The 25,241-nt window shown below is 45.4% G+C and overlaps 1 long non-coding RNA gene across 1 annotated transcript; it reads right to left on the reverse strand.

Moving 5' to 3' along the window:
- Positions 1 to 15,051: 15,051 nt before the first annotated feature.
- Positions 15,052 to 18,017, reverse strand: LOC134929092 (uncharacterized). Its single transcript, XR_010178275.1, has 4 exons — positions 17,961 to 18,017; positions 17,427 to 17,547; positions 16,663 to 16,796; positions 15,052 to 15,308 (listed from the first exon to the last, which is right to left on the reverse strand). It is a non-coding gene; the product is annotated as an uncharacterized LOC134929092 (long non-coding RNA).
- Positions 18,018 to 25,241: the final 7,224 nt, after the last annotated feature.

A 25,241-nucleotide genomic window follows, 5' to 3' on the forward strand; every position in this document is an offset into this window, starting at 1 on the left:
CCTTTTTTCTTGTTATATTTCTATATGTACATTTAAATCAACAAGCAGCACCATTTAAATACACTTGTGTTGAAATGTTTGTCTGGTCAACACAAACTGTTATGCCATTAATATTCCCTATATAATATAATTTATCTATAATCTTGTGCGGGAGTCTCTCTAACTCGAAACCCAATGTTATTAGGGAGTTTACATTGTATAAACCCCTTTCTTTCCCAGCACAGTGTTGTGATTACACATATCTTAACATTAAATCGGTTCCAAGTTGTCTGATCTCTTTCAGCACAACAGGAAAATTTATTTAAACTAAGTCATACCGCATTCAGATCGCAAATGCCGGATCCCACCCGGTAAAAGAAACGTGTCCTTACCGGGTGGGATCCGGCATTTGCGCTCCTTTGCTGGCTTTCCGACCCGGCAATATACCGGGTCGGTTGCCATAGCAGCGGTGGGCGCAGCAGCAGCAGGGGCGGGGGTGGAGGCGGTGCTGGGAGATGAGCTCATCTCCTGCGCCGCCTCTCCCTATGCTGTGAATGGGAACCGTGTCGCATCGACGCGGCTCCCATTCACACTGCACCTGACCTGGTATTCAACCCGGGTATATTCCTTCTTTTATACCGGGTTGAATTACCGGGTCAGACGACCCGCTAATTCTCGGAAAGTGCTTTCACATCGCACACTGACCCGTGTCAACACGGCAATATGCCGTGTCGATACCGGGTTATTTGTGCGATGTGAAAGGGGTATAAGAGGAAGAAACAGTATCCAGTGTGCAGAATCATGAGTGGTTTCAGCCTCAGCAAAGAACTGGGAAGTAGGAAAGAAAGATGGAATGAGGAACAGGGATCACTATTTAGTGATGCCCATACTAACGGTAAACAGAATCATTGGATGGAAAATTTAGTAGAGTTAAAAAACCTACTATATAAACAAACGAAGGCACATTGGAGTAAGATGACATTTGAAAATTACATCAAGTATGATATGACACCAAGAGGCCTTAGACCTAAACTATTCCCATCATTTGAATTAGAGGAAGATCTGAAGAAGGAATGGGAAGGGGCACTCTTAAAATGTTCCAAGAATCTTATTGATATTTTGATAAAGCATGATAATAGACAACTGGAACATTGCTCTAATGAAATAGATAAAACTGTTAAGAAACTTAAAATATATGAAAAGGAGGAAGAATTTCAGAAGATGTACGAGAAATACAAAAATGATCTTGACATATTTGAAAATGGACTTATGGAACGAAAGAAAAACAAATTCCTTAGGGACAAGAATGATTACATTCATAATACGGGTGGTCTTCATGTGACCGGCGGTCGGGAGACATGCAGACCAACAGGGACTATTTCCACTCGTGGGTGTCCACGACACCCATAGAGTAGGAATAGAACCCGTGGCGAGCGCAGGTCGCCACCGAGCCCGCAGCGTGGCGAGCTGCACTCGCCCCTCCCCGCCGGGATCCCAACGTCGGTATGCTGCCGGGATCCCGGCGTCGGTAAGCTGACCGGCGGTCTTCTGACCGCCGGTCAGCCGTACTACACCCTCATAATACTGTCTACAAATGGAATCTCAAACCAAGAAGGAGAGATTTGGAGAGTTCAGTCAACTACAGCTCCTCAGAATTTGAGTCATCTGAAGGGGAAGGGGCAAGTAATACATCTAGAGACAAATGGCAACGGGCCCGTTTTTTAAGATTTGGTCCCAACCCCAGGGAAGGAGATCGCGGACCAGACGATCTCAGAAGACCAGATGGGGAGGCAGGAAACACCAGAAAAAAAGATGGCAGAGATTGGAAGAGATATCCACAGAGAACGAGACGACCCTACAGGAGAACTTAACAGACGATGATTTACAAATCATTAATCTTACAAGTGAGACACTCACAGTGGCGCACCCGGGGGGGGGGGGGGGGGGGGGGGGTTCCGAGTACCCAGAAACCCCCCTCCACTAAAAAAAAAAAATAATAATTTTTTTTTTAGCTGCATGAGTATTATTAATGACTGTCTAGCGTCCTCTGCAGCCTGCTGTCTTCCTGGTGGCACTTGCAAGTGCAATAAAAGTTTACTTTATTTTAATTATAGTACATATATATCCATGTGCCTACATATATACACATGTATATACATACATACATACATATAACACACACACACACACACACACACACACACACACACACACACACACACACACATGATAGATATATATATATATATATATATATACATGTGTATATATATGTGTACTGTATGTGTGTGTATATATATTTACAATTACACGGTATCTACTAAGACCATTGTCAGTACCGCTAAAAGGGTTTGGCCAGTAGTCCAAGCAGACCCAGACCTTGCAGAATTGTCTGAAAGTGCGTTACTACCTTGTTATACAAGGGGTAAAAACATCGGGGACCATGTGATACATGTTGACATTGCTAACATGTCACCCACATATCCTAAACACTTCATGACTAAAAAACCAGGAAACTACAGGTGCTTAGGTTGCACTACTTGCACCTATCTGGACACCGGCAATTATATCAGGCATCCACATAGTGGTAAACAGATCAAATTAAAACATGTTTTTACTTGCACCAGCAAATATGTGATCTACTGCATTAGGTGCCCTTGCAGCTTATATTACATAGGCAAAACGGTGTGCCAGTTCAAAGAAAGAATGGCACAACACCGCAGTGCCATTAAGCAGATATTGGAAGGGAAAAACATAGATCAGCCTGTTGCCAAACATTTCAAAACTTGCAAGCATAGTCTCTCCTCATTACGCTACATGATGTTGGACCATGTCAAGGAAGATATCAGGGGGGGTGATAGAGGAAAGATCCTTCTGCAGTTAGAAATTAAATGGATACATCTTTTGAATACTGTTTCCCCGCATGGACTGAATGAAATGATTTCCTTTAATTGTTTCTTATAATGGTTATGTTGCTATTTTTTGTAGTATTGCTGTAAGATCATTTGTAGTAATGTCCGTTTGTACAATGTATCATTGTAACCATGGTAACGGTTTTTACTTTCACTTTCATTTTCACTTTGTCCCAGTCACTGCTCAGGCGCCGTCTATTGGTGATGACGTCAGCAGCAGCAGCATGGGGAGTGTTTTTGCACTTACTTTCACTTTCACTTGGTGTTTCTTAACTGCATAAAGGTAAGCTTGATTTCTTGCATTTGTTATATACCTGACGAAGGATAATAAATCCGAAACGTTGTATTCAACCCAGGAGTGTCTGGGTTTCTTATTTGAATTAAGTCCACGAGTGCCGCCTACATACCATACTTATATATATATATATATAGATATGTATGCATGTTTAATATGCTATGTATATGTGTATATGGGTTCACTACGATCTCCCGGCGGCCGGCCTCCCGGCGACCAGCATACCGGCGCCGGGAGGCCGGCCGCCGGCTTACCAACAGTGTGGCGAGCACAAATGAGCCCCTTGCGGGCTCGCTGCGCTCGCCACGCTACGCGCGCCACACTATTTTATTCTCCCTCCAGGGGGGTCGTGGACCCCCACGAGGGAGAATAAGTGTCGGTATGCCGGCGGTCAGGCTCCCGGCGCCGGTATGCTGGTCGCCGGGAGCCCGACCGCCGGCATACTGAAGACCACCCGTGTATATGTATGTGTGTGTGTGTGTGTGTATGTATATATATATATATATATGTGTGTGTAGATATATGTATATATATATATATATATATATGTGTAGATATATATATATATATATATATATATATACACAGACACAGACACACTAGTTTTACGGACCCAGCATATACTGGGTCACCTCAGTCCCCACCTCCGTGATTGGCTCCGCCCAGTTCTGGAAAACCCCCCATGCAAATCCTGCGTTTGCCACTGACTCAATCCAGTCCAATTAAAGCTTTTGTCCAAAGGTTTATTTCTGCTGCGGGGTACACTGGGCTCCACAAGTCTGGACAATGGTGTGTAGACTGTAGTGATGTGCACCGGAAATTTTTCGGGTTTTGTGTTTTGGTTTTGGGTTCGGTTCCGCGACCGTGTTTTGGGTTCGAACGCGTTTTGGCAAAACCTCACCGAAATTTTTTTGTCGGATTCGGGTGTGTTTTGGATTCGGGTGTTTTTTTCAAAAAACCCTAAAAACAGCTTAAATCATAGAATTTGGGGGTCATTTTGATCCCATAGTATTATTAACCTCAATAACCATAATTTCCACTCATTTTCAGTCTATTCTGAACACCTCACATCTCACAATATTATTTTTAGTCCTAAAATTTGCACCGAGGTCGCTGGATGGCTAAGCTAAGCGACCCAAGTGGCCGACACAAACACCTGGCCCATCTAGGAGTGGCACTGCAGTGTCAGACAGGATGGCCCTTCAAAAAAATTGTCCCCAAACAGCACATGATGCAAAGAAAAAAAGAGGCGCAATGAGGTAGCTGTGTGACTAAGCTAAGCGACACAAGTGGCCGACACAAACACCTGGCCCATCTAGGAGTGGCACTGCAGTGTCAGACAGGATGGCACTTCAAAAAATACTCCCCAAACAGCACATGATGCAAAGAAAAAAAGAGGCGCAATGAGGTAGCTGTGTGACTAAGCTAAGCGACCCAAGTGGCCGACACAAACACCTGGCCCATCTAGGAGTGGCACTGCAGTGTCAGACAGGATGGCACTTCAAAAAAATACTCCCCAAACAGCACATGATGCAAAGAAAAAAAGAGGCGCACCAAGGTCGCTGTGTGACTAAGCTAAGCGACACAAGTGGCCGACACAAACACCTGGCCCATCTAGGAGTGGCACTGCAGTGTCACGCAGGATGGCCCTTCAAAAAAATACTCCCCAAACAGCACATGATGCAAAGAAAAAAAGAGGCGCAATGAGGTAGCTGTGTGACTAAGATAAGCGACCCAAGTGGCCGACACAAAAATCTGGCCCATCTAGAAGTGGCACTGCAGTGTCACGCAGGATGGCCCTTCAAAAAAAAACTCCCCAAACAGCACATGATGCAAAGAAAAAAAGAGGCGCAATGAGGTAGCTGTGTGACTAAGATAAGTGACCCAAGTGGCCGACACAAACATCTGGCCCATCTAGGAGTGGCACTGCAGTGTCACGCAGGATGGCCCTTCAAAAAAATACTCCCCAAACAGCACATGATGCAAAGAAAAATGAAAGAAAAAAGAGGTGCAAGATGAAATTGTCCTCAGTGTGTATAAACAGTCCTCAGTGTGTATAAACTTAAAGTCCTCAGTGTGTATAAACAGGACATGCACACTTTAACGAACCCATCATTTCAGTGACAGGGTCTGCCACACGACTGTGACTGAAATGACTGGTTGGTTTGGGCCCCCACCAAAAAAGAAGCAATCAATCTCTCCTTGCACAAACTGGCTCTACAGAGGCAAGATGTCCACCTCCTCCTCATCGTCCAATTCATCACCCCTTTCACTGTGTACATCCCCCTCCTCACAGATTATTAATTTGTCCCCACTGGAATCCACCATCTCAGGTCCCCGTGTACTTTCTGGTGGCAATTGCTGCTGGTGAATGTCTCCACGGAGGAATTGATTATAATTAATTTTAATGAACATCATCTTCTCCACATTTTCTGGAAGTAACCTCGTACGCCGATTGCTGACAAGGTGAGCGGCTGCACTAAACACTCTTTTGGAGTACACACTGGAGGGAGGGCAACTTAGGTAGAATAAAGCCAGTTTCTGCAAGGGCCTCCAATTTGCCTCTTTTTCCTGCCAGTATACGTACGGACTGTCTGACGTGCCTACTTGGATGCGGTCACTCATGTAATCCTCCACCATTCTTTCAATGGTGAGAGAATCATATGCAGTGACAGTAGACGACATGTCAGTAATCGTTGGCAGGTCCTTCAGTCCGGACCAGATGTCAGCACTCGCTCCAGACTGCCTTGCATCACCGCCAGCGGGTGGGCTCGGAATTCTTAGCCTTTTCCTCGCACCCCCAGTTGCGGGAGAATGTGAAGGAGGAGCTGTTGACGGGTCACGTTCCGCTTGACTTGACAATTTTCTCACCAGCAGGTCTTTGAACCCCTGCAGACTTGTGTCTGCCGGAAAGAGAGATACAACGTAGGTTTTAAATCTAGGATCGAGCACGGTGGCCAAAATGTAGTGCTCTGATTTCAACAGATTGACCACCCGTGAATCCTGGTTAAGCGAATGAAGGGCTCCATCCACAAGTCCCACATGCCTAGCGGAATCGCTCTGTTTTAGCTCCTCCTTCAATGTCTCCAGCTTCTTCTGCAAAAGCCTGATGAGGGGAATGACCTAACTCAGGCTGGCAGTGTCTGAACTGACTTCACGTGTGGCAAGTTCAAAGGGTTGCAGAACCTTGCACAACGTTGAAATCATTCTCCACTGCGCTTGTGACAGGTGCATTCCACCTCCTTTGCCTATATCGTGGCCAGATGTATAGGCTTGAATGGCCTTTTGCTGCTCCTCCATCCTCTAAAGCATATAGAGGGTTGAATTCCACCTCGTTACCACCTCCTGCTTCAGATGATGGCAGGGCAGGTTCAGGTGTGTTTGGTGGTGCTCCAGTCTTCTGTACGCGGTGCCTGAACGCCGAAAGTGGCCCGCAATTCTTCGGGCCACCGACAGCATCTCTTGCACGCCCCTGACGTTTTTTAAATAATTCTGCACCACCAAATTCAAGGTATGTGCAAAACATGGGACGTGCTGGAATTTGCCCAGATGTAATGCACGCACAATATTGCTGGCGTTGTCCGATGTCACAAATCCCCAGGAGAGTCGAATTGGGGTAAGCCATTCTGCGATGATCTTCCTCAGTTGCCGTAAGAGGTTTTCAGCTGTGTGCGTATTCTGGAAAGCGGTGATACAAAGCGTAGCCTGCCTAGGAACGATTTGGCGTTTGCGAGATGCTGCTACTGGTGCCGCCGCTGCTGTTCTTGCAGCGGGAGGCAATACATCTACCCAGTGGGCTGTCACAGTCATATAGTCCTGAGTCTGCCCTGCTCCACTTGTCCACATGTCCGTGGTTAAGTGGACATTGGGTACAACTGCATTTTTTAGGACACTGGTGACTCTTTTTCTGAGGTCTGTGTACATTTTCGGTATCGCCTGCCTAGAGAAATGGAACCTAGATGGTATTTGGTACCGGGGACACAGTACCTCAATCAAGTCTATAATTGGCTCTGAATTAACGATGGATACCGGAACCACGTTTCTCACCGCCCAGGCTGCCAAGGCCTGAGTTATCTACTTTGCAGCAGGATGACTGCTGTGATATTTCATCTTCCTCGCAAAGGACTGTTGGACAGTCAATTGCTTACTGGAAGTAGTACAAGTGGTCTTATGACTTCCCCTCTTGGATGACGATTGACTCCCAGCAGCAACAACAGCAGCGCCAGCAGCAGTAGGCGTTACACTCAAGGATGCATCGGAGGAATCCCAGGCAGGAGAGGACTCGTCAGACTTGACAGTGATATGGCCTGCAGGACTATTGGCTTTCCTGGGTAAGGAGGAAATTGACACTGAGGGAGTTGGTGGTGTGGTTTGCAGGAGCTTGGTTACAAGAGGAAGGGATTTAGTGGTCACGTCAGTGGACTGCTTCCGCTGTCACCCAAAGTTTTTGAACTTGTTACTGACTTATGATGAATGCGCTGCAGGTGACGTATAAGGGAGGATGTTCCGAGGTGGTTAACGTCCTTACCCCTACTTATTACAGCTTGACAAAGGCAACGTACGGCTTGACACCTGTTGTCCAGATTTGTGTTGAAATAATTCCACACCGAAGAGCTGATTTTTTTTGTATTTTGACCAGGCATGTCAATGGCCATATTCCTCCCACGGACAACAGGTGTCTCCCCGGGTGCCTGACTTAAACAAACCACCTCACCATCAGAATCCTCCTTGTCAATTTCCTCCCCAGCGCCAGCAACACCCATATCCTCATCCTGGTGTACTTCAACAGTGACATCTTCAATTTGACTATCAGGAACTGGACCACGGGTGCTCCTTACAGCACTTGCAAGGGGCGTGCAAATGGTGGAAGGCGCAAGCTCTTCCCGTCCAGTGTTGGGAAGGTCAGGCATCGCAACCGACACAATTGGACTCTCCTTGGGGATTTGTGATTTTGAAGAACGCACAGTTCTTTGCTGTCCTTTTGCCAGCTTAAGTCTTTTCTTTTTTCTAGCGAGAGGATGAGTGCTTCCATCCTCATGTGAAGCTGAACCACTAGCCATGAACATAGGCCAGGGCCTCAGCCGTTCCTTGCCACTCCGTGTCGTAAATGGCATATTGGCAAGTTTACGCTTCTCCTCAGACGCATTTAATTATGATTTTTGGGTCATTTTACTGAACTTTTGTGTTTTGGATATTACATGCTCTCTACTATGACATTGGGCATCGGCCTTGGCAGACGACGTTGATGGCATTTCATCGTCTCGGCCATGACTAGTGGCAGCAGCTTCAGCCCGAGGTGGAAGTGGATCTTGATCTTTCCCTTTAACCTCCACATTTTTGTTCTCCATTTTTTAATGTGTGGAATTATATGCCAGTATCAATAGCAATGGCCTACTACTATATTTACTGTGCAAAACTGTCTAAAATGCACCACAGGTATAGAATGTAGATGGATAGTATACTTAATGGATGACGAGTGACGACACAGAGGTAGGTACAGCAGTGGCCTACCGTACTGCTATAAGTATATATATAATAAACTGGTGGACACTGTCAGCAAACTGCAAAACTGTCTAAAATGCACCACAGGTATAGAATGTAGATGGATAGTATACTTAATGGATGACGAGTGACGACACAGAGGTAGGTACAGCAGTGGCCTACCGTACTGCTATAAGTATATATATAGTATACTGGTGGACACTGTCAGCAAACTGCAAAACTGTCTAAAATTCACCACAGGTATAGAATGTAGATGGATAGTATACTTAATGGATGACGAGTGACGACACAGAGGTTTGTACAGCAGTGGCCTACCGTACTGCTATAAGTATATATATAATAAACTGGTGGACACTGTCAGCAAACTGCAAAACTGTCTAAAATGCACCACAGGTATAGAATGTAGATGGATAGTATACTTAATGGATGACGAGTGACGACACAGAGGTAGGTACAGCAGTGGCCTACCGTACTGCTATAAGTATATATATAATAAACTGGTGGACACTGTCAGCAAACTGTAAAACTGTCTAAAATGCACCACAGGTATAGAATGTAGATGGATAGTATACTTAATGGAGACGAGTGACGTCACAGAGGTAGGTACAGCAGTGGCCTACCGTACTGCTATAAGTATATATATAGTATACTGGTGGACACTGTCAGCAAACTGCAAAACTAAAATGCACCACAGGTATAGAATGTAGATGGATAGTATACTTAATGGATGACGAGTGACGACACAGAGGTAGGTACAGCAGTGGCCTACCGTACTGCTATATATAGTATACTGGTGGACACTGTTAGCAAACTGCAAAACTAAAATGCACCACAGGTATAGAATGTAGATGGATAGTATACTTAATGGATGACGAGTGACGACACAGAGGTAGGTACAGCAGTGGCCTACCGTACTGCTATATATAGTATACTGGTGGACACTGTCAGCAAACTGCAAAACTAAAATGCACCACAGGTATAGAATGTAGATGGATAGTATACTTAATGGATGACGACACAGCGGTAGGTACAGCAGTGCACTCTGCACTGTACTCCTCCTATATAATATTAATTATACTGGTGGTCCCCACTCCCAGTCCCCACAATAAAGCAGCACACTGAGCACAGATATGGAGTGTTTTTCAGGCAGACAACGTATACTGGTGGTCACTGTCAGCAAAACTCTGCACTGTACTCCTGCTATAGCTGCTCCCCAGTCCCCACAATTAAGCAGTGTGAGCACTCAGCACAGATATATTATGTAGCACACTGAGCACAGATATGGTACGGAGCGTTTTTTTCAGGCAGAGAACGGATAAAAACTGGTGGTCACTTATCAGCAAAACTCTGCACTGTACTCCTAACAGCTGCTCCCCAATCCTCCTCACAATTAAGCAATAAACAACCAATGAATCAAGTTCTGTCTTCTACAATAAACGGAGAGGACGCCAGCCACGTCCTCTCCCTATCATCTCCAATGCACGAGTGAAAATGGCGGCGACGCGCGGCTGCTTATATAGAATCCGAATCTCGCGAGAATCCGACAGCGGGATGATGACGTTCGGGCGCGCTCGGGTTAGCCGAGCAAGGCGGGAAGGTTCGAACCTGCCTCGGACCCGTGTAAACAAGGTGAAGTTCGGGGGGGTTCGGTTTCCGAGAAACCGAACCCGCTCATCACTAGCTAAAAGTAGCTAGCGAGTGATCAACTCGGAATGAGGGCCACAGTCGCAGGTAAACATTAACATAACGTAAAGCAGAGGAGGCCCCAACTGTGTCCATCTAAGAATCAGGACCTCTGAGGAGTGACCCCGCCCTCTTGACAGGCCCCTCCCCCTCAACAGACTCCACCCCCATTAGAGCTGCTTCCATAAATTTCTCGGGCTGGTGTTCGATCCCAATCCGCCCCTGGCAGCTACTATGAGGCCCAGAACTGAGAGAGGCCACCTTCCCTGTCACAGTTACATGTGTTAAATATAATGGGTGTAGCTACCATAGGTACTGTGACTGCTTATCAGTGCAATGCCTCACCTACTGGTGTGATCTCGACCTCCTGTGACACAATCCTCCTGCTGTGACTGCCTACCAGTGTCATGCATCAACTACTGGTGTGATCTCCACCTCCTTTGACACGATACTCCAGTTTGTGCTGTGACTGCCTACCAGTGCAATGCCCCACCTACTGGTGTGATCTCTACCTTCTTTGATACAATCCTTCTGTTGGTGCTGTGACTGCCTACCAGTACAATGCCTTATCTACTGGTGTGATCTCCACCTCCTGTGACATGATTCTCCTGCAGGTGATGTGACTGCCTACCAGTACAATGCCTCAGCTACTGGTGTGATCTCCACCTTCTGTGACACATTCCTCCTGCTGGTGCTGTGACTGCCAACCAGTACAATACTTCACCTACTGGTGTGATCTCCACCTCATGTGACAAGATCCTCCTGCTGGTGCTGTGACTGCCTACCAGTACAATGCCTCAGCTACTGGTGTGATCTCCACCGCCTGTGACATGATTCTCCTGCTGGTGCTGTGACTGCCTACCAGTGCAATGCCTCCCCTACTGTTGTGATGTCCACCTCCTGTGACACGATCCTCCTGCTGGTGCTGTGACTGCCTACCAGTGCAATGCCTCACCTACTGGTGTGATCACAACCTCCTGTGACATGATCCTCCTGCTGGTGCTGTTGTTACTGCCTACCAGTGCAATGCCCCACCTACTAGTGTGATCTCCACCTCCTGTGACAAGATCTTCCTGCTGGTGCTGTGACTGCCTACCAGTGCAATGCCTGACCTACTGGTGTGATCTCCACCTCCTGTGACAAGATCTTCCTGCTGGTGCTGTGACTGCCTACCAGTGCAATGCCCCACCTACTGGTGTGATCTCTACCTTCTTTGATACAATCCTTCTGTTGGTGCTGTGACTGCCTACCAGTACAATGCCTAATCTACTGGTGTGATCTCCACCTCCTGTGACATGATTCTCCTGCAGGTGATGTGACTGCCTACCAGTACAGTGCCTCACCTACTGGCGTGATCTCCACCTCCTGTGACAAGATTATCCTCCTGGTGCTGTGACTGCCTACCAGTGCAATGCCTCACCTACTGGTGTGATCTCCACCTCCTGTGACATGATTCTCCTGCAGGTGATGTGACTGCCTTCCAGTACAGTGCCTCACCTACTGGCGTGATCTCCACCTCCTGTGACAAGATTATCCTCCTGGTGCTGTGACTGCCTACCAGTGCAATGCCTCACCTACTGGTGTGATCTCCACCTCCTGTGACATGATTCTCCTGCAGGTGATGTGACTGCCTTCCAGTACAGTGCCTCACCTACTGGCGTGATCTCCACCTTCTGTGACATGATTCTCCTGCAGGTGAGGTGACTGCCTACCAGTGCAATGCCTCTCCCACCGGTGTGATCTCCACCTCCTGTGACAAGATCCTACTGCTGGTGCTGTGACTGCTTACCATGCTGCATTAGCCTTGCTTTCTACCACTGTGGGTAATGCTACCAATTTGCTTAAGCCTAATTTGTGTTGGGCTCCGCTTATAGCTGACTTACTCCAACCTACATGAGGCCACTTTTCATATATTTCCAGGGCCACTTTACGTTCCCAATCCGCCCCTGTCTGGCATGGAAGAAATGTGAATGATAAATCAATGTAAATGTCCCAGGAGGTATTGACAAGCCTTTATAACATTATCTTATACTGTGAATTTCTTACCCTGTTTCCAAGACAATTAATTAATTTAACTTGTTAATTAAGTGAAAGGAAGACATGATATTTTCCGGGAGATGTATCAAGCCGTGGAGAGAAATAAAGATGAGTATTTGCCCAAATCAAATGAAGCTTCTAACTACAGGTATCATTTCAAGTACTGTGCTAGATAAGTGACAGAAGATGATTGGGTGGTTTGGACATCCGCACTTTATCTCTCTCCAAGGCTTGATACATCTCTCCAAGAGTGCTGTATATAAAATATATGTCTGGCTGCTATACAGCAGGCCAGGAGCACCAGCAGGACAATAGAGTAACAGTCATATCAGTAATAATTTGCGGACCCTGTGAAATTAGCATTCAGTAAAGACGGGAGACTCAGTCAATGAATACATAAAACATTTTTTAGTTTATGTTAAAATATAAAAAGTTTATTAAGTGGAATATTTAATAAATAATATTTGCGAGACATCTCCAAAAACAGTCAGTTTTGGGGGCTGCCCACAAATATTAACCAGCCCCTGAATGTATGTATTGGGGACTGCAATGGATATTTGAGATATCTATTGCATTCCTCCTATTTTGAACACAAAAGCAGCCACCAAAAGTTTCTACGGCAGATGGTAAACTGTGAAACTCACCAAGCTCCAGAATGCAAAGCATTTCTGAGCTTGGCCCGGCAGCTAATGCCATTTCTAAATGGCTTTTGTAGCCTGTGGGCTACATTATGCAATAAATCCCAGGAGAAAGATCCTTGGGATCCCTCTGCATTACTGTCTGCTCTCACATACGCAGTCTGACGATTGCACATGTGAACTAGCGCAGCCGGACTCTAAACCCAGAAGTAAAGTGATCGCATTAGCAATTATTTTACTTCTTATACATTGCAGGGACGGGCATGAGATTGGTACTCATTATGGCATAAAAGCTACACCTCTGGACTCACAAAGAGTCATCCTTCAGCACTCAGGAGAGGAAAACCCCCTTGGGGGGAAACCTCTGGGGAACCATGGCCTCAGGATCGCCCTTCCCTCTGGGCATTAAGAGGTGTACTAATAGAGGGGTCAGTATGCTAACCCAGCACATGGGATCCCGGTGGTTGTCATATCGATGCTGGGATCCCAGTACAAAAAAGGCCGACAGAGTGAGTAAAGGGTGTTCTCCCCTCTACCCACCCCCCTAACCCTGCTTGTCCGCAATCTAAACCTAACCCTCCCTTCCCCGCAGCCTAACCACTCCCGTGGTGCCTAACTCACCCTACCCACAGCCTAACCCTCACTTCCCCCCACCCGCAGCCTAACCCTGTCCTACCCCCACCCACAGCCTAATCCTAACCCCCCACCTGATGCCTAAACCTAACCCCCGCCTGATGCCTAAACCTAACCCTCCCATCCCCACAGCCTAACAACCCCCGGGGGTGCCTAATCCTAACCAACCCTACCCACTGCCTAACCCTAACCACCCCCTACCCAAAGCCTAAACCTAAACCCCCGCCTGATGCCTAAACCTAATCTCCCCACATGATGCCTAAACCTAACCCTCCCTCCTCCACAGCCTAACCACCCCTGGGGTCATTAACCCTAACCCACCCTACCTACAGCCTAACCCTATCCTCCCCTCACACGCAGCCTAACCCTAACCACTCCACCTGATGCCTAACCCTCTCCCTCTCCCCACCCCCCTAACCCTGCCTGTCCGCAGTCTAACCCTAACCTCCCCCCTTTGTGCCTAACCCTCCCGCAGAGGTGCCTAATCCTAACCTCTGTCCCTGCTAACTAAACCTAACTCTCCCTCTCCCGCAGCCTAACCACCCCCCTCCGTCCCTGCTGCCTAAACTTAACCTTCCCTTTCCCGCTGCCTAACCACCCCCCCTCCATCCCTGCTGCCTAAACCTAACCCTCCCTCACTCCTAGCCTAACCACTCCCAGGGGTGGCTAACCCTAACCCACCCTACCCACAGCCTAACACTAACCTCTCCCCACATGCAGCCTAAACTTAACCCCCCACCTGATGCCTAAACCTAACCCTCCCTTACCCACAGCCTAACCACCCCCAGGGGTTCCTAACCCTAACCTACCCGCAGCCTAACCCTAACCTCCCCCCATCCAAAGCCTATACTTAACCCCCCACCTGATGCCTAAACCTAACCCTCCCTCCCCCACAGCCTAACCACCCGCAGGGGTGCCGAACCCTAAGCCAACCTACCCGCAGCCTAACCCTAACCTCCCCCCACCCAAAGCCTATACTTATCCCCCCACCTGATGCCTAAACCTAACTCCCCCGCCTAAACCTAACCCTCCCTCCCCCGCAGCCTAACCACCCCCAGGGGTGCCTAACCCTAAGCTTACCCCAACTGCAGCCTAAACTTAACCCTCCCACCTAATGCCTACACCTAACCCTCCCGCCTGATGCCTAAACCTAACCTTCCCTCCCACGCAGCCTATCCTCCCCCCGGGGGTGCCTAACCCACCCTATCCACAGCCTAACCCTAACCTCCACTCACCTGCAGCCTAACCCTAACCTCCACCCACCTGCAGCCTAACCCTAACCCCCACCTGACGCCTAAACCTAACCCCCCACCTGATGCCTAAACATAACCCTCCCTCCCCTGCAGCCTAACCAACCCTCCTCCCCCCGTGCCTGATGCCTAAACCTAACCCCCCTTGCCCAGCCCTAAACCTATGATCGTGGGGATACGGGCGTCGGTATCCTTGCCCATTTGGAGTTCCAACGTCGGGATTCTGAAAAGTGTCAGGATCCCAGTGTCAGTATTCTGACTGCTGTAAACCCAACAGCCGGCATCTTTACCGCATCTCCTAATAGGTAATGCATATGTCCCAACATTTGTGTATGTGTCCGCAGCTCTCCTCCCAGGGCAGCTATTCAGGGATCACCCACTGCGTGTAGACGAAGAGGAAGAGATGAAAAATCATTGTTAGTGGATGAACAAGCAGAGAGACAAACTGCAAACAGTGGTGTGGTTGTGTAGAGAGAAAAATCTCTCTATGTAAATATGTTACTCTAACTACTGAGGACATGGAAAATACCTAAAATAAGGACAATTATCCCAAAGGGCCCATTGTTTTTATACAATACACACATTGGGGGGATAAGTTCTCTCTTATAGTAATTAGTGGGTACCTTCAGAAAAGAAATTTGACCAGTAAATAATAAAAGCTATAAATTGCTAACATTTAGGGGTCAATTCAATTAGGTACAAGTTACCATTGCTGCGACGATTCAACAGCATCCAAACTCACACCCTCCGTGGCCAGATTCAGCCTATGGGGCTACCGGAAAGTGCGGCTGTTGTAAGACAAACTCGCACCTAATTAAACTGACCCCTTAGTTGTTAAATGTGATAAAATAGTAAATTATAATGGTGTAATTGTGGCCTGATTCAGCTGTGGTTGTTGAAGCGATCGCTGCTGCAATCTTGCCGTTCACAATTGCATCGTGAGTCTGAGCAGTCGTAGGCTGAGCAAGTCTGCTAGACACAGGGGGCTCTCCAGCAGCAACACAGGTCGCAATGGGTAATTTATGCACGCACATGGAACTGCGTGTGAACGGACCTGACATGCCTGTATACAGTTAGCCACTCCCGTTACCACCTCAAACGCTGACTTCCTGTCAATCACTTTGCGATGGGATATACTGTAAATATACACCAATTCAATATCTCCCCTGATCTGTATTGTTCTTCCCCCGATCTGTATGTTCTGTATGGGATCCGGTCTCTAGGTCGACAGTAACTAAGTTGACACTATCTAGGTCGACCACTATTGGTCGACAGTAACTAGGTCGACAGGGTTTCTAGGTCGACACCTTTTGACCTGATGACCTAGACCATGTCGACCTAAAGACCATGTCGACCTAGAGACCCTGTCGACCTAGTTACTGTCGACCAATTGTGGTCGACCTAGACACTGTCGACATAGTTACTATCTACCTTCCATACCACACCCGTTCTGTATCATGCTCTCCCCACCCTTCCTGTTTTTCTGTATTACAGTATGTACTACATCTTGCAACCCCCAAAAGTGTATGTCCTTCCTATATATGTCTTATAGAGTACGCCACAATTTCTATGTTTTTGTATTGTGCCCCCACACCATCTGTATGTGCTATACCAAGTTGCCCCCTTCTGCATGTTTTGTATTGTCTGCTCTCCCCCACCATAGACCCTATGTTTTGTACTGTGCTCTCAATACCCCCCACAACTCACACAATTACACAAGTATGGTAACTTACCTCCTGCGTGCTATTCTCCAGTCACTAATTCCTCTGCGATCCCTCCCGTCATCTTCAACTGACACTTTGCAGATCTCTTTGCCGGTCACCGACACTCTGCAAATCTCTTTGCCAGAATTTTGCCAAATGATGATCTAAATAACCAGAATTTCCTGGTCAGACATACTACAGTATGTGTATAATTATACTACTACATTTTGTTATGTACTTTCATTTTTATTCATTTGCAATTTATCTATGTTATTGACTTTTTATCCAAAACCCAAGAATCTTTCTCATAGAGACCCAAGTTATTTGCTCCAGGTTTTATCTCCCCTAGTGCTAGGACCATGTTAGTATCATACATTGGGCCTAATTCAGACCTGATCGCAGCAGCAAATTTGTTCTCTAATGGACAGAACCATGGGGGTAATTCCAAGTTGATCGCAGCAGGAATTTTTTTTAGCATTTGGGCAAAACCATGTGCACTGCAGGGGGGGCAGATATAACATTTGCAGAAAGAGTTAGATTTGGGTGGGTTATAGTGTTTCTGTGTAGGGTAAATACAAGCTGCTTTATTGTTACACTGCAAATTAGATTGCAGATTGAACACACCACACCCAAATCTAACTCTCTCTGCACATGTTAAATCTGCCTCCCCTGCAGTGCACATGGTTTTGCCCAACTGCTAAAAAATTTCCTGCTGCGATCAACTTGGAATTACCCCCCATGTGCACTGATGGTGGGGAAGATGTAACATGTGCAGAGAGAGTATGGTAACTTACCTCCTGCATGTTATACTCCAGTCGTTGCTACCTCTGTGACCCCTCCCATCGTCTTCAACTGACACTTTGCAGATCTCTTTGCCGGTCACCCGACACTCTGCAAATCTCTTTGCCAGATGATCTAAAAAACACAAAAGACTATCATTAAGCATAGTACTAGTTTAAGTACAATAAAATGTCCATGAGTCAACCAGTTTCCCAATTTTCCTTGCACCAAACAAGATACTTTCAAAGTTATCAATATCCCATTTATCTATTTTATTAACTTTTTCATCCCAAAGCCACGATCCTGCCTCATAGAGACCCAGGTTATCTGCATCCCCTGTATGTGTGCTTATCCTCCATACTGCCCTTTTTATTCCTGTAACACTACATTTTTATTCCTAAATATGTTGTTCCTTCCTGCGCTTCTCCTATTATTGTGTCCTTGTACCTGTATTCCCTGTTCTGTCTATCTTGTCTTTCCTTTCAGCTGACTATACTGTACTCTGTCTTCCTTACCCCCTTCATCATACCCTGCTATGTAGGACTCACCTCCTCCTACCTGTCTTCCTGCATGGAAACTGGAAACGTCAGCAGCTGTAGATAGAATGTTACAGGAAGAAGCATTGTGATGTCATGGGCTAGTGATGTCACAGGCTAGGTGTGATGTCACAGTAACCAGCAGCAAAGCTACAGCGTTACAGCTATCTTACATATACATTTTCTACATCAATTACAACTGGATATACATGAGTTTCTAGTTTAAAAAAAATTAGACTAGTGTAGAAAATGAAGTACAGTATAAGGTAATGTTGTACAGAGCGCCTCAATATATAGGTAAAGGGAAAACATAAGTGACAGGAATTTCTAGACTAAATCACTGCTTATATTTTATAAGGAAATAAAGCTCTTTATCTAAGAGGCTGAATTAATCATTTTCCGTTATGTGTGTGTGTGTGTGTATATATATATATATATATATATATATATATATATAGACTGAGAGAGATAGCTATACTAACTAACTAACTATACTATCCCATTAAACCAGGAAACTCACGAATTATACAGTTTCTGTGGCTGGCTGACCTCAAGTCTGCATTTCACCTGGTTTAATCAGCCACAGAACCTGTGTAACCCATGAATGTATAAAGAGGAGATGAAATAAGAGTTGTCTTTTTTGTGGCGCACTAGAAATGTATTATTCAATACCTGTGTATATAAAACTGTAAGGCGGGCCCGTAAGGTGACATTCACAGGGAATAGGTAATGACATCCACTCGACTTGTTCACACCCGCTGGACATATTGGAAAGAGGTTGAGTGGACAGTGAGCGTGGCTGTGCCCTGTGGCACCACGTGGCACCATTGTACCGACAGTCGGACTGCTGAGAGCGGAACCTGGAGGGTACATAACTTTTTGGTTTTCATTTCATCTCATGACACTCCACCCAAAGCTACTCTTCTGGTTATCCTGTCAACTAGGACAACAATGAAGGTGACTCCATAACATTTCTTCCATTGTTTTTCCATGTCACAGAAACATTGCATGTGTGTTACAGGTGACCATCCTAATCATCTCTCCTTCACTTCACAGTAATGTCATTGTTAGTGATACATTATTTGGATCAAGCATCAAAAGGAAATTTAGATATAAGAGTCTGGCCGGCATATCACTTATTGCATGACGACCTTGTGCCTGCGCTGTACTGTATGTAGACGGAGCATTTGGTTTTGCTAATGACTTACATAGACTCCATAAGAGGGCATGCCGACATAGCATATTGTTGAATGTTAACATGTATGATCTTAAACTCCATCTATAAATGTTCTGTTGAGAGACTTCCAGTATGCTCAGAATATTGCTATGGGAGGAGGATGATAAATTAGAATGATAGTTTGTTAGTTTACGTTGATTGGAGATCTAGTATATAGGCATTTCTTGCTTCCCTGATGCACTTTGTGTAGTGGCCGCACCCCTTTTTGGTCCCCCAAGGGACTCTGCTCTTCCCTTTATACAACTCTCAGTCTGTGGCTTCCTGCTGCCTCCATTCCCCTCCTCACATCATGTCACTGGCCCTGTCACATGCAGCCCTGTCTTCACTGAGATATCATGCATGTCCTGATATAGTGTGTGCTGCTGGCCCACCCCTAAGGGTGCTAGTGGTGTGTTACCCCCACAGTGTTTGTTCCCAGAGTGTAACTCATATGTGTAGCAAGTTTGGTGTAAAATGCTCCAGGCATTCCAGAGTTATGCTGACTGCTGAAAAACTCTGTGCTGCTGCCTCACCCCTAGGGGTCCTAGGGGTGTCTTACCCCCACAGTGTTTGTTCCCAGCTTGCAAGTCATATGTGAACCAAGTTTGTTGTAAATTGGTCCAGGCATTCAGGAGTTATGCTGTCTCCTGACATACTCTGTGCTGCTGTCCCACCCCTAGGGGTACAGTGTAAAATGGTGGTATCGGATTGCGCCAATCTTTAACGGTAAATGGAGATATATGTCGTCAACTTCTTACTAAGACTGGTTCATCTATCTTCACCAGTGTGTGGGCTCATCAAAGAGGAATGTTCATATGAAAGAGAAACAAAAGGGAAGTCCCAATGTGTAGTAAAGTCTTGATAATAAAAGTCAAAGGGTCAAGGAAATAATACGAGAGATCTTCAAATCCTCCACATATATAGTGATGGAAAGGTGTAATGGGATCACCCAATCTGTGTAGGGGTCAAAGAAAGTGATGCTCACTTCAAACCTTACTTTCAAAAAGTCTGGTCCATGCATGTAAAGGTATCTTTGTCGGGGTCCTGGGAAGCGTCTTCTAAAAACAATCTTATGCAGGCACCCTCCACAGGATACATATACAGGTGGAGACAAAAAGAGTATTCCAATGTGTAATACTGTATTGAATAAACTCTTGGAAAACGGGTTATAGTCGCCCTCAAAACCGTGTCGCTAAACGTTAAAGGGTCACCCACAACGTGTGTCTCAAAAATACATGATGCTCACTTTCGTGCTTACACTGAAAAGCTGGATCAATACATATAGAGGTATCTTTAAATATTCATAATCATCCGGTATAAAATCGTACATGTATGCTTACATGAAGTCAGCGATGTCCACTCCTGTCGCGGTTTCTTTTATATCTCCTTCCTCAGGTGTATGTATAAGAAATAAAGGACCGTTTAAACGTAAAAAACGGACTTTATTAAAAAACGATAAAAATGTTGTATTTCACAGATACAGCCGCCTGTTAGCAGGGAAGATGTAAACAACAGCAAAATGTGGCAAATGAATAATTATATGGGCCCAAGAATTACCACTCCCACAAAAAGCCGTATCCCTCAGGTGACAGATCTGAACAACATGTGACAAACGACCACCAACGCGTTTCAACTATTGCTGTCTTCCTCAGGGTGTGCTGTCTGATCCCAGAGCAATCTATTTAAGCTCTGTTGACTCCCGCCCCTTTTTTTATAGAGATATATGGGGATTAATGGATAATGATATTTATTAACATGGGTATTCAATGTGGACCCATTTTATAGTTCATACATGTACAGGAAAAACTAAATTAACCAAGAAATACATCTTAAAATAAATAAAAGCGTCTAATTACTCTTAAAAACGGGTAACTATAGTAACCGCTCGTAAACCAATAAATGAAGACCCTCTTGATAGACACTGCATTTCTCCAATAGTGATACACATACAGTTTCCGGGTTTGTGAGAGCCAATAAAAACGGGATATGCTGGCCGAGGAAACAGACGATATTTCCGCCGCCCGTCCTCTCCCGTCTGGAACGCACAGTGCGTTCCAAATCAAAACCCGGAAGTGTCATTCGACGTCAGATCCTGTTGTTTTGAAACGCAAAAAGTGTGATAGTCTTCCGTATACAGTAGATCACGATGGATCCCAAATTCAGAGTAGATGTGTTACACGAACCTGGATATTAGGAAACCACTTAGGGGGCCATAAGATATAAAACAAGAAACATGTATACTAATATGATAATTGTAAACATATGGATGATATAGAGCAAAGCCTATTTATAATAATTTGATATGCTTAAAATACACAATAAATGATGTTAAAAATTAGAGCAACAATTGAAAATGTATAAAGGAGAGAAATGTAATTATTCTTCACTATAAAAACCATTTCAATTCAAATTCTGCATTGAGACCTCCCGGCATCAGGGTTTTCATATTGTAAATAAGTTTCATTTCTGTTTGTGCCAACAAAGTATTAATATCTTTCTTCCTCCAATGCCCAAATACTTTTTTAATACCGATAACTAATGATATAGAGTCCAGAGAGCACATATGTTTCTCTTTAAAGTGGTTAGATAAATTATGTTTCTCGAATCCTTTTTTAATATTTTGAGTGTGCTCAGCCCATCTCTCTCGTAGTTTACGGGATGTTCGTCCAATGTATTGTAAGTTACAACTGCATTGTATTAAATATATGCAATTATTTGTATTGCACGTAATGAATTCCTTTATTAGATGTTTTTGCCCACTAGCTGTTGCAATGAATTCTGTTACCTTCTTTGGGGTATTTGTGTGATGTTTACACATAATGCAATCGCCGCATCTATGAAAGCCTGTCGTTTTTACCCTGCCCAATTTCTTTTCCGGTAGGGTACTTTTTACCAGGCTTGATTTTAAGTTCCTGGCTTTTTTATAGATGAATTTAGGGTTTTCCGGAATAATTTCTTTCAGGAGTGGGTCACTTTTAAGGATATGCCAATGACGTTTGATCTGTCACCTGAGGGATACGGCTTTTTGTGGGAGTGGTAATTCTTGGGCCCATATAATTATTAATTTGCCACATTTTGCTGTTGTTTACATCTTCCCTGCTAACAGGCGGCTGTATCTGTGAAATACAACATTTTTATCGTTTTTTTTAATAAAGTCCATTTTTTACGTTTAAACGGTCCTTTATTTCTTATACATACACCTGAGGAAGGAGATATAAAAGAAACCGCGATAGGAGTGGACATCGCTGACTTCAAGTAAGCATACATGTACGATTTTATACCGGATGATTAAGAATATTTATATGTATTGATCCAGCTTTTCAGTGTAAGCACGAAAGTGAGCATCATGTATTTTTGAGACACACGTTGTGGGTGACCCTTTAACGTTTAGCGACACGGTTTTGAGGGCGACTATAACCCGTTTTCCAAGAGTTTATTCAATACAGTATTACACATTGGAATACTCTTTTTGTCTCCACCTGTATATGTATCCTGTGGAGGGTGCCTGCATAAGATTGTTTTTAGAAGACGCTTCCCAGGACCGCGACAAAGATACCTTTACATGCATGGACCAGACTTTTTGAAAGTAAGGTTTGAAGTGAGCATCACCTTCTTTGACCCCTACACAGATTGGGTGATCCCATTACACCTTTCCAGCACTATATATGTGGAGGATTTGAAGATCTCTCGTATTATTTCCTTGACCCTTTGACTTTTATTATCAAGACTTTACTACACATTGGGACTTCCCTTTTGTTTCTCTTTCATATGAACATTCCTCTTTGATGAGCCCACACACTGGTGAAGATAGATGAACCAGTCTTAGTAAGAAGTTGACGACATATATCTCCATTTACCGTTAAAGATTGGCGCAATCCGATACCACCATTTTACACTGTATACTTGTTTCTCTGGTTTGATAACACCAGCAGGTATTGTGTTTGCTGCCTTTTGTTGTCCAGCACAGAGTTGTATTTTCCTTTTCTTTGCTGTATTTATTTGTTATCCATACCCACCCCTAGGGGTGTCTAACCCCCACAGAGTTTGTTTGCAGATTGTAAGTCAGATGTGTACCAAGTTTGGTGTAAATTGCTACAGGCCTTCCACAGTTATGCTGTCTGCTGACATACTCTGTGCTGCTTTCCCACCCCTAGGGGTGCTAGGGGTGTCTACCTCCCACAGAGTTTGTTTCCAGATTGTAAGGCATATGTGTACCAAGTTTTGAGTACATTGCTCCAGCAATTCCGGAGTTATGCTGTCTCCTGATATACTCTGTGCTGCTGTCTGCCCCCTAGAGGTGCTAGGGATTTCTAATTGTTTTAGTTGCCTCCGCCGTGTTTTAATACGCTTGTATGTAAAATGTCATGATCGTCACTTGTAAACTGTGGATTTGTTTAGAAAGACAGAAGGACGGATTTTTGCTTTTATACAGTAGATACACTTAGAGTTTACTTTGATATGTGACTGTCATACTTGGCAACATTTCATAACAAGTTCCAGGGATGCTTGGTGGCTGAGCCCAGCGCATGGTGGAATGTCATGTGCGGATCTGTCTAGGAGGACCTTGGTGCACAATAACTCCCATCGTGTCATGTTTACTGGACTTCATTATAATGTGATGATTTGTTTTTAATTAATGTTAATTACTCATGTTCCATACATTTTCATTTATACCACTTAATGTGCGCATAACACAATGTTTATAGGGCCTAATTCAGACCTGATCGCTCGCTAGCGTTTTTTGCAGCGCTGCCATCAGGTCAGAACTGCGCATGCGTATGCACCGCAATGTGCAGGAACTTCGCACAGGTACAAAGCGGTTCGTTGCTCTGCGATGGGTTTGTGCAAAGAATCCATTCGCATGGGCGATCGCAAGGAGATTGACAGGAAGAAGGCATTTGTGGGTGTCAACTGACCATTTTCTGGGAGTGGTTGGAAAAACGCAGGCGTTCCCAAGCGTTTGCAGTGCGGGTGTCTGACATGAATTGCGGTCCCAGACAGGTTGAAGTGATCACAGCGGCTGAGTAAGTCCTGCGCTACTCAGAAACTGCACAAAATCTTTTTGTACCGCTCGGCTGCACATGTGATTACACACTTGCACAGCAAAAAAACACTCCCCGGTGGGCGGCGACTATGTGAACGCAGGACTGCAAAAAACAGCTAGCGAGCAATCAGGTCTGAATTGGCCCCACAGATCCTCCAGAAACCCCATGGGGCTGGTCCATGTCAGGTTTGGCCATCCAAGTGTGAGGTCAAATTGATCAATAATCCTGGGCCGCAGCTCCAGAGGCGGGATGGGCCTGCGTGTGGCCAGCTGTACAGGGGAGACATCGGATAGCAGCCCATGTCCTCTCATGTTTTACAGTGTTTAGTTGCAAAATTGGTGGTGGGTGTTTGGTAGGCTAAAGCACTGGGGCTCGTTACAAATACTGGAGTCTATTTACTAAGCCTTGGAGAGAGAGAAAGTGGACGGAGATAAGTACCAGATACTTTGGGACCCAGAGCTGAGAGAGCTGAGAGAGGTCGCCTTCCCTGTCACAGTTACATGTGTTATATACAGGGTGTAGCTACCATAGGTGCGAGGAGTGCAGCTGCTATGGGACCCAGTGCTGAGAGGGGCCACCTTCCCTGTCACAGTTACATGTGTTATATACAAGGACGTAGCTACCATAAGTGCAAGGAGTGCAGCTGCTATGCAGAGCTGAGAGGGGCCACCTTCCCTGTCACAATTACATGTGTTATATGCAGGGTTTAGCTGCCATAGGTGCAGCTGCTTTGGGACCCACAGCTGAGAGGGGCCACCTTCCCTGTTACAGATACATGTGTTATATACAAGGGTGCAGCTATTATAGGTGCAGGGAGTGCAACTAGCTACTATGAGGCCCAGAGCTGAGAGAGGCCACCTTCCCTGTCACAGTTACATGTATTATATATAGGGGTGTAGCTACCATAGGTACTGTGACTGTCTACCAGTGCAATGCCTCACCTACTGGTGTGATCTCCACCTCCTGTGACAAGATCCTCCTGCTGGTGCTGTGACTGCCTACCAGTGTAATGCCTCAGCTACTGGTGTGATC

Source organism: Pseudophryne corroboree, chromosome 5 (assembly GCF_028390025.1).
Source record: "Pseudophryne corroboree isolate aPseCor3 chromosome 5, aPseCor3.hap2, whole genome shotgun sequence".
In the NCBI taxonomy this organism is placed as follows: Eukaryota; Metazoa; Chordata; class Amphibia; order Anura; family Myobatrachidae; genus Pseudophryne; species Pseudophryne corroboree.